The following is an 8,194-nucleotide window of genomic DNA, read 5'->3' on the forward strand; positions in this document are numbered from 1 at the left end:
ACAAGAGTCGATAATCTGCACACCATCATACACACGGTTGTACCAAGAGATATCATCATTAGTGAGAGACATGAGTCTCGTGGACCACCGTAGACATCTTTTGTTCTCCTTGAAGGCGACCGTCTGCGGTAAGTGAGAAATAAACCACTTATACAACAGAGGCAAACAGCACACAACGGCACCATCACCCTTTGCATTCCTCATATGCAAAAAATAAGTGTCACCCAACAGAGTCGAAACGGGATTAAGAGTAGAGAAGATCCTAATAGCGTTCACATCCACAAACTTGTCGATGTTGGGGAATAACACTAACCCATAGATGAGAAGTACAAATATGGCTTCAAAGGCGTCCTCACTCAAGGCCTTCCCATACATAGTAGCTTAAGTAATGAGGAACTCAGAAGGGAGACCTTGAATTCCACCTTTGGTAGTCATATGAGCACCGACCAGAGATTCATCTATATGCAACATGTCTGCTATCTCTTGAGAAGTAGGAATACTCTCCAAACCACTGAACGACATCTGGTCTAGAATCGGTATACCCACAAGGTAGGCATACTCCTCAAGTGTAGGCAAAAGCTGGAAATCCGGAAACGTGAAGCAACGGTATAAGGGGTCATAAAACTGCACCAATACACTCATCAATCCTTCGTCCACCTGAGTCGTCAGAAGAGGAAGAAGTTTTCCAAAACGAGCCTTGAAACCCAAGGGATCTAGTACATAGGATGTCAGATTCCTTAACTCTTTCAAATTTGGTTGTCTGAAACTGTACTTCTTTGTATTCCTTCTTTGTCTTTCCATGTCTGAAAATTTGCAAATAGACCTCTTAAGTTCCTTGAAAATTTTCTTCATTATTGATGATATGGATGCAAATGGGTGCATGAATGCATGAATGCAACAATCACACTCAAGGATCAAGCAAAGCACACCAAACAAAGGTCATGGGATGGATCATATCATCCTTAATATCAATCATCCATTTTGGTGGATTATGGTTTACACCTTATCAACACCCAAGTTCCATTGATATTAAGGATTCATGAACGGATCAACCACGAATCAAGGGTTTGTTGCGAGTCACGAGCATGGAGTTTCGGTTAAGAACCACCCAAAGGGAGTGTACTAGGGTTTAAACCTGCCAAACATGTCCTACAAGAGGTTCCCATAGTCATCATCCCATCTTTCGGATATTATCGGAGAAACGATTACTCGTATTCCAAAAATATTCTCAAGAGAGACTCTTATGAGTGTAGTATCGCGTAACAATCGTATCAAATCTTACACTTGAACGAATTTCACACTACATCCTATGAATAGGCCAAGATGGGCTTGGTAAACTAAGGTCCTTGGCTTCTAAGGTCTATATTGGAAAGAGTAATGTCTAACCACAACTACTTGTGTGACATTATTGATCCCAACATGACCTCCACCAAGTGAATGGACTTGCAAGTCAACTTTCTAAGGAATAACTCCACACAAGTCAACAAGACTATGCCATTCTCCTATCCTAAGTGCACTCGAGTCCGGGTATAGAACTCATCTCACAAAGATCACCAAGCACACAAGGAATTAATATTCAAGCAATTCAATCATTACATATAATACAGTAATCCCAAATTGCACCAAAAAAATGTCACAAAACAATACAATACAATACAACAAATATGAAAACTTGGCAAAACCCATTGGGGAAAACCCTATTTTTTTCCCCAGTAGAGTCGCCACTTTTCTGTAGCGGGGTATTCGTTACCATTAGAGATATTGACTAAATCCAAGGTAAATCATACAAGTCGAGTCGCCACCGCACTTCTATTTATCCAAAGGAATGGTTAGAAAACGAACAAAAACCTAAAAGTTTTATCAAATCAAAAACTAGTAAAAGAGAAACAGAGATCTGGGTAAGAGGGTTGGTTATGTGATGGGAAGGTGTTAGGCACCCAAAACATCCTAGGTACTCCTAGGGAGCCCTTTTCATATTTGTGGTAAGGTTGTTGTTTTGTGAAAATTTGTTTGTGCAAACATGATTGGGGGGGGGGGGGTGAGAAGAGAATATACAAGTTATTTACATTTTGTGTTTGGATGGATAAACCCATTGCCTACTTACCATCTTAAAAAAGATTAGGATCAAAACCTCGTAGTTTGGGGTAAAAATCTCAAAACATGTTGGTGAATTGATTGGTCCAAAAGCCTTAAGGTCTTTTGTTATCAAAGGGATACAACTCAACCTAAAACCACAAATCCACCATGTGAGGATAGCTTCAACATGCTAGTGAGGGGTTAACCCTATAATAAGCATGTAAGACTCATTGTCCATCACTAAGGATATAGGTGAGTATTACATCTACCACAAAGATAACTCAAACCTAATAGCTAAAGGTTATGAAAAATTGATTAAGAAAGTGGCCATTGAAACCACAAAAGCATTTGAATGGATTATATTTACCAATGAAAAAATTTTGATTAAGGAAGTGGCCATTGAAACCACAAAAAGACATTTGAATGGGATATATTTACCAATTAGAAGTATATACAAAATGGTCAAAGTGAACTTAAAGATTCAATTCAAAATAAGTATTATGAAAAGAAAGTTTGAAAATCAAAAGCATAAGGCTTAGGTTTCTAATGTTGAAAACAAATGTTAAATGTTTGCACAAAAAGTTTTGGCTTGGGTTAGAGTGGAGAGAAGAAGAAGAAGGGCTAAGATCCTAAAGCATGAAAAGAGGTGAGGGAAAAGAAACAAAATCACAATGGAGTTCCTTTCTTGAGATCATATTTGAAATTCTAGTTAACAGACTTTCGATGTCAAACGGGATGTTATGACATCCAATTATGCGCAGACAAGAATTATGCAGAACTTAAAAAGTAAGTGCAGTAAATAACACAAGGAATTGTTTACCCATTTCGGTGTCACACACACCTACGTCTGGGGGCTACCAAGCCAGGGAGGAAATCCACTATCAGTAGTATTAATTCAGACCTTAAACCAACTGTTTAATCCTATCACTTAATACCTACCCAATGCAATTTCAATCTTACACTAAGATCAGAGTTCCTACTCACTCCCCCTCAATCACCTCAGTGATTATAACCTTTAACTAGATTAAAGTTAATGGTGAAGTCACACTTCAAACAACTCTTGATTGTGCTTAATAGCTTTAATCAAGATACACAGCACTCACGCTTAAAAGCTTAGAGTGACACAACATTTACAACTCAATGAACACCCTAGTCCAATGCAATTATCTAGGTGATAATTTCTTGGCTCACAAGATACACCTATTACAAGACACACAGAAAAATACAGCAGTGAAGTATGATGGACCAATAAAATCTTCACGCCTAAAACCCACGAGTTCTGGAAGAAGGATTGCCATCCTTTTATATTGCAACACTTGGACCGTGTACTTGTATTTCCTAAAATTAAGGTTAAGCAAGTTAACCTAATTTCCACACATTAGGGTACTAACAAATAGGCTATTTGTTAGGTTCATTAATTGTAGCTCAGTTGTTAGTTTCCTGGATTTTAGCTCAATTGTTGGACTCCTGAAGAATAGCCTGAGAAAAATACTGAAACAGAAAAACTAACTTTCCTACACTTTAGCATATGTTGTCAGGAATGAATGTCACAGCATTCAATTTGACGTCCAGAACATATACCATATGCTAAGTCTGTTATTTTCCTGAAAACAGACTGTGCTAAATGTTGTACTGTAAAAGACCAACCAGTCTATACTTCAGTAACAGCTTACAGTAATAAATGTCAAAACATCCAGTTTGACATTTACACATTGGGCCTTATGCCAGGTCTGTTATCCTCCTGAAGAACAAACTGGAATAAATACTGAACTGAAGCAGAAAAACCAAATTGTCTATGATTCAGTATATGCTGTCACTGATGAATGTCATAACATCCAGTTTGACATTCAGACAGTAGGCCTTATGCCAGCTCTGTTATTCTCCTGAATGAATAGACTGGGATAAATACTGAGTTATAACAGACAACCAACTATTCTAAACCTCAGTATCTGCTGTCAGGGATGAATGTCATAAGATCTAGTTTGACATTCAGTAAATCCTGTATTAGCTAAACCTGCAGCATACTACTCAAGCATGTCATGACATCAGTTAAGACATCATAGTACAGTTAGATGTTTTAACATAAAATGCAGCCAATCAAACATCTACAAACTCCCCCATTGGCAAATTTTTGGCTAAAATAACTTGGCATCCCAACAGAGTTCACAGCAGCGGAAAACACACATCTAGCAGGGGAATTTACCTAGCTAATACACTCAGAGCAGCAACACACTCAACACACATAGAAGTTAAATAAAAACTTCTAACAGCAGCACATACACAGAAGTTAAATCAAAACTTCTAACATCAGCACACATACAGATAACACACTCACACTCATAGCAGTGGAACATCAAGATGCAGCACAACCTCTAGATTAGAGGATCTTCAATATTTGTTTAATCACATAGAAAATAATCTGTTGTCCTGGGGCATCACAGGTGTTACTCCCCCTTTTAGTCAAAAATGTTGCCAAAGCAACACTTTAAATTACAGACCAAAATAAACAGAATTACACACAAATGACAGAAACACAATCTTGATTTTACTTCACAGTTTCAATCAAGAATACCCCCTCTTGATCTTGCTTTACAGCTTTGATCAAGACACCACCCACTTGATCTTGCTTCACAACTTTGATCAAGTAGTCACACACTCTTGCTTTACAGCAGGTACACCTATATCAGATACCATGACTTTGAGTCTGACATCTTGAACCACTCCTACATGAACACTTTCTTGAAGTCCAGCAGGCACATAGGCTGTCTCATGTTAGGATATCCCCTTAACATCTTGTTACCACACTTGCAGCAAATAACATAGTTGTGATCTGTTGTCCAGTCATAGCACACTTTCAACAGTTTAATAGGTTGAGATATTAAACAATACATCCCAAACATCATTGGTTGCTATAAATCCTCAGAAAGACATATTCCCAATTTTCCCCTTAAATTTTCAAACTGAGTAGCATCCAGAGCCTTTGTCAATATGTCAGCAAGTTGTAGTTCAGTGGCTACATGTTCCGAGGTAATCACTTTGTCTTCCACCAGATCTCTGATGAAGTGATGTCTAATGTCAATATGTTTGGTCCTGCTGTGTTGAATGGGATTATTGGAAATATTGATGGCACTGAGATTGTCACAGAACAATGTCATGACATTTTGAGAGACATTGTACTCAGTAAGCATCTGTTTCATCCACACCAGTTGGGAACAACTGCTTCCAACTGCTATGTACTCAGCCTCTACAGTGGACAGTGATACACAGTTATGTTTCTTGCTGAACCATGATATGAGATTGTTTCCCAAGAAGAAACATCCTCCTGATGTGCTTTTTCTGTCATCAGCACTCCCAGCCTAATCAGCATCACAATACCCAGATAGGACAGGCTCAGAGCCATGAGAGTATAGCATACCATAGTCACAAGTCCCATTGACATACTTGAGAATCCTCTTGACATGATTTAAGTGGCTCACTTTGGGTTCTGCTTGGTATCTAGCACACACTCCAACTGCATAGGAAATATCAGGTCTACTTGCAGTTAGATATAGTAGACTACCTATCATGCTTCTATACAAGCATTGATCAACACTGGGACCTCCTTCATCTTTGGTTAATTTTAAATGAGTAGGTGCATGAGTTCTTTTGTGTCTAGCATTATCCATACCAAACTTCTTAACTATGTTTTTGGCATATTTGCTTTGGGAGAGAAACATAGAATCCTCCATTTGGTTAACTTGCATTCAAAGAAAATAAGTCAATTCCCCAACCAGACTCATTTCAAACTCAGATTGCATCTGGTGAACAAAATGTTTCACCATTTGCTCTGACATTCCACCAAAGACAATATCATCCACATAAATTTGGGCAATCATGATTTTGCCATCTTCATCCTTCACAAACAGGGTCTTATCTATCCCTCCTTTCCTGTACCCATGAAAGGTCAGAAATTCAGTCAACCTTTCATACCAAGCTCTAGGAGCTTGCTTCAACCCATACAAAGCTTTCCTCAACTTGTACACATGTTTGGGCAGGTTAGGATCACAAAACCCTTTAGGTTGTTCCACATAGACTTCTTCATTCAAGTAGCCGTTTAAAAAGGCACTCTTCACATCCATTTGGAACAATTTGAACTTCAGAATGCAGGCCACACCTAACAGTAATCTTATTGACTCAAGTCTTGCAACGGGTGCAAACGTCTCATCAAAATCAACCCCTTCAACTTGAGTATACCCTTGTGCTACTTGTTTTTCTTTATTCCTAGTGATTACTCCTTTCTCATCAGACTTGTTCTTGTAAATCCACTTGGTACCAATGATGTTGGTCCCTTCAAGTCATGGAACTAGCTCCCATACTTCATTCCTTTTAAACTGCTCCAGTTCATCTTGCATGGCATTGATCCAATATTCATCAGTCAGGGCTTCTTTCACATTTTTTGGTTCAACCTTGGATACAAAACAGGAATTTCAGTTAATTTCCCTTGATCTGGTAGTCACACCACTATTGGGATCCCCTATGATAAGACCCTTAGGGTGGTCTTTCTAAATTCTGATAGACGGCACTTTGTTGGATGCATCTATCTCACATTCAGGAGGAGTCTCCTGTACTTCTTCAGACTTGACTGGTATGTTTGTTGAAGTATCAAGGAATGTTCCAACATCCTCTATGACATCGACTCCTTCCTCTTTATCATCCCCAATAACATTTATGGATTCCATCAAGACATTGGTCCTGGAGTTGAATACTCTGTAGGCTCTGCTGTTAGTTGAGTATCCTAGGAATATACCCTCATCACTTTTGGGGTCCATTTTCTTTCTTTGTTCACGATCTGTAAGAATGTAACATCTGCTTCCAAAGATATGAAAGTACTTCACAGTGGGTTTTCTGCCTTTCCATATTTAATACAGAGTGGACGAGGTTCCTTTTCTCAAGGTAACTCTATTGTGAACATAGCAAGCTGTATTCATAGCTTCAGCCCAAAAGTGCATAGGAAGCTTCTTTGCATGAATCATAGCTCTGGCAGATTCTTGAATGGTTCTGTTTTTCCTTTCAACTATCTCATTTTGCTGAGGAGTTATAGGAGAGGAAAACCCATGACTTATCCCTTCAGACGAGCAGAACTCATCAAACCTGGAATTTTTAAACTCTGTCCCATGGTCACTCCTAATTCGGACCACACAACTGTCCTTTTCCCTTTGAAGTCTGATGCACAGTTCCTTGAAGACGTCAAATGTATCTGATTTTTCTCTGATGAAGCTTATCCAAGTGTATCTAGAATGGTCATCAACAACCACATAGGCATATCTCTTTCCACCCAGACTCTTAACCTGCATAGGTCCCATTAAGTCCATGTGCAAGAGTTCCAGAGTTTTGGATGTTGTAGGATGTCCCAGCTTAGGATGTGACATCTTGGTTTGCTTGCCAACCTGCCATTCTCCACAGACTCTTCCTTCATCAATAAGCAGCTTTGGGATTCCTCTAACTGCTTCCTTGGATATGATCTTTTTCATTCCCCTTAAATGAAGATGACCAAGACGTCTATGCCACAGCTTCACCTCTTGTTCTTCCTTGGCTGAGGAGCAAATTGTGGAGTAGTTTGAGACTTTGGGTTCCCATAGATAACAGTTATCTTTGGATCTGGATCCTCTCATAACTTCCTGATTATCTCCATTCGTCACAACACATAGCTCCTTAGTGAACTGAACATAGAACCCTTGATCACACAGTTGGCTTATGCTGATGAGATTAGCGGTTAGTCCTTTTACTAACAGCATATTATTCAGTTCTGGAACTCCAGAGCTGTCTAGTTTACCCACACCTTTGATTTTTCCTTTAGCACCATCACCAAAGGTCACATAATTGGTAGTGTAAGGTTGTATATCCACCAATAAATTCTCCATACCAGTCATATGTCTTGAGCATCCACTATCAAAGTACCAGTCTTCTCTGGTAGATGCCCTTAGAGTTGTGTGAGCTAACCTAGCAACCCATTGACGTTTCTTGATGGAGGCATTGTGCTTATATGCCTTATGCTTAGGTCTGACATGAGGGGTTTGGTTAGGATAACCATGCAACCTGTAGCAGAAGGCTTTTATATGACCAAATCTACCACAGTAGT

Source organism: Lathyrus oleraceus, chromosome 4 (genome assembly GCF_024323335.1).
Source record: "Lathyrus oleraceus cultivar Zhongwan6 chromosome 4, CAAS_Psat_ZW6_1.0, whole genome shotgun sequence".
NCBI lineage: Eukaryota > Viridiplantae > Streptophyta > Magnoliopsida > Fabales > Fabaceae > Lathyrus > Lathyrus oleraceus.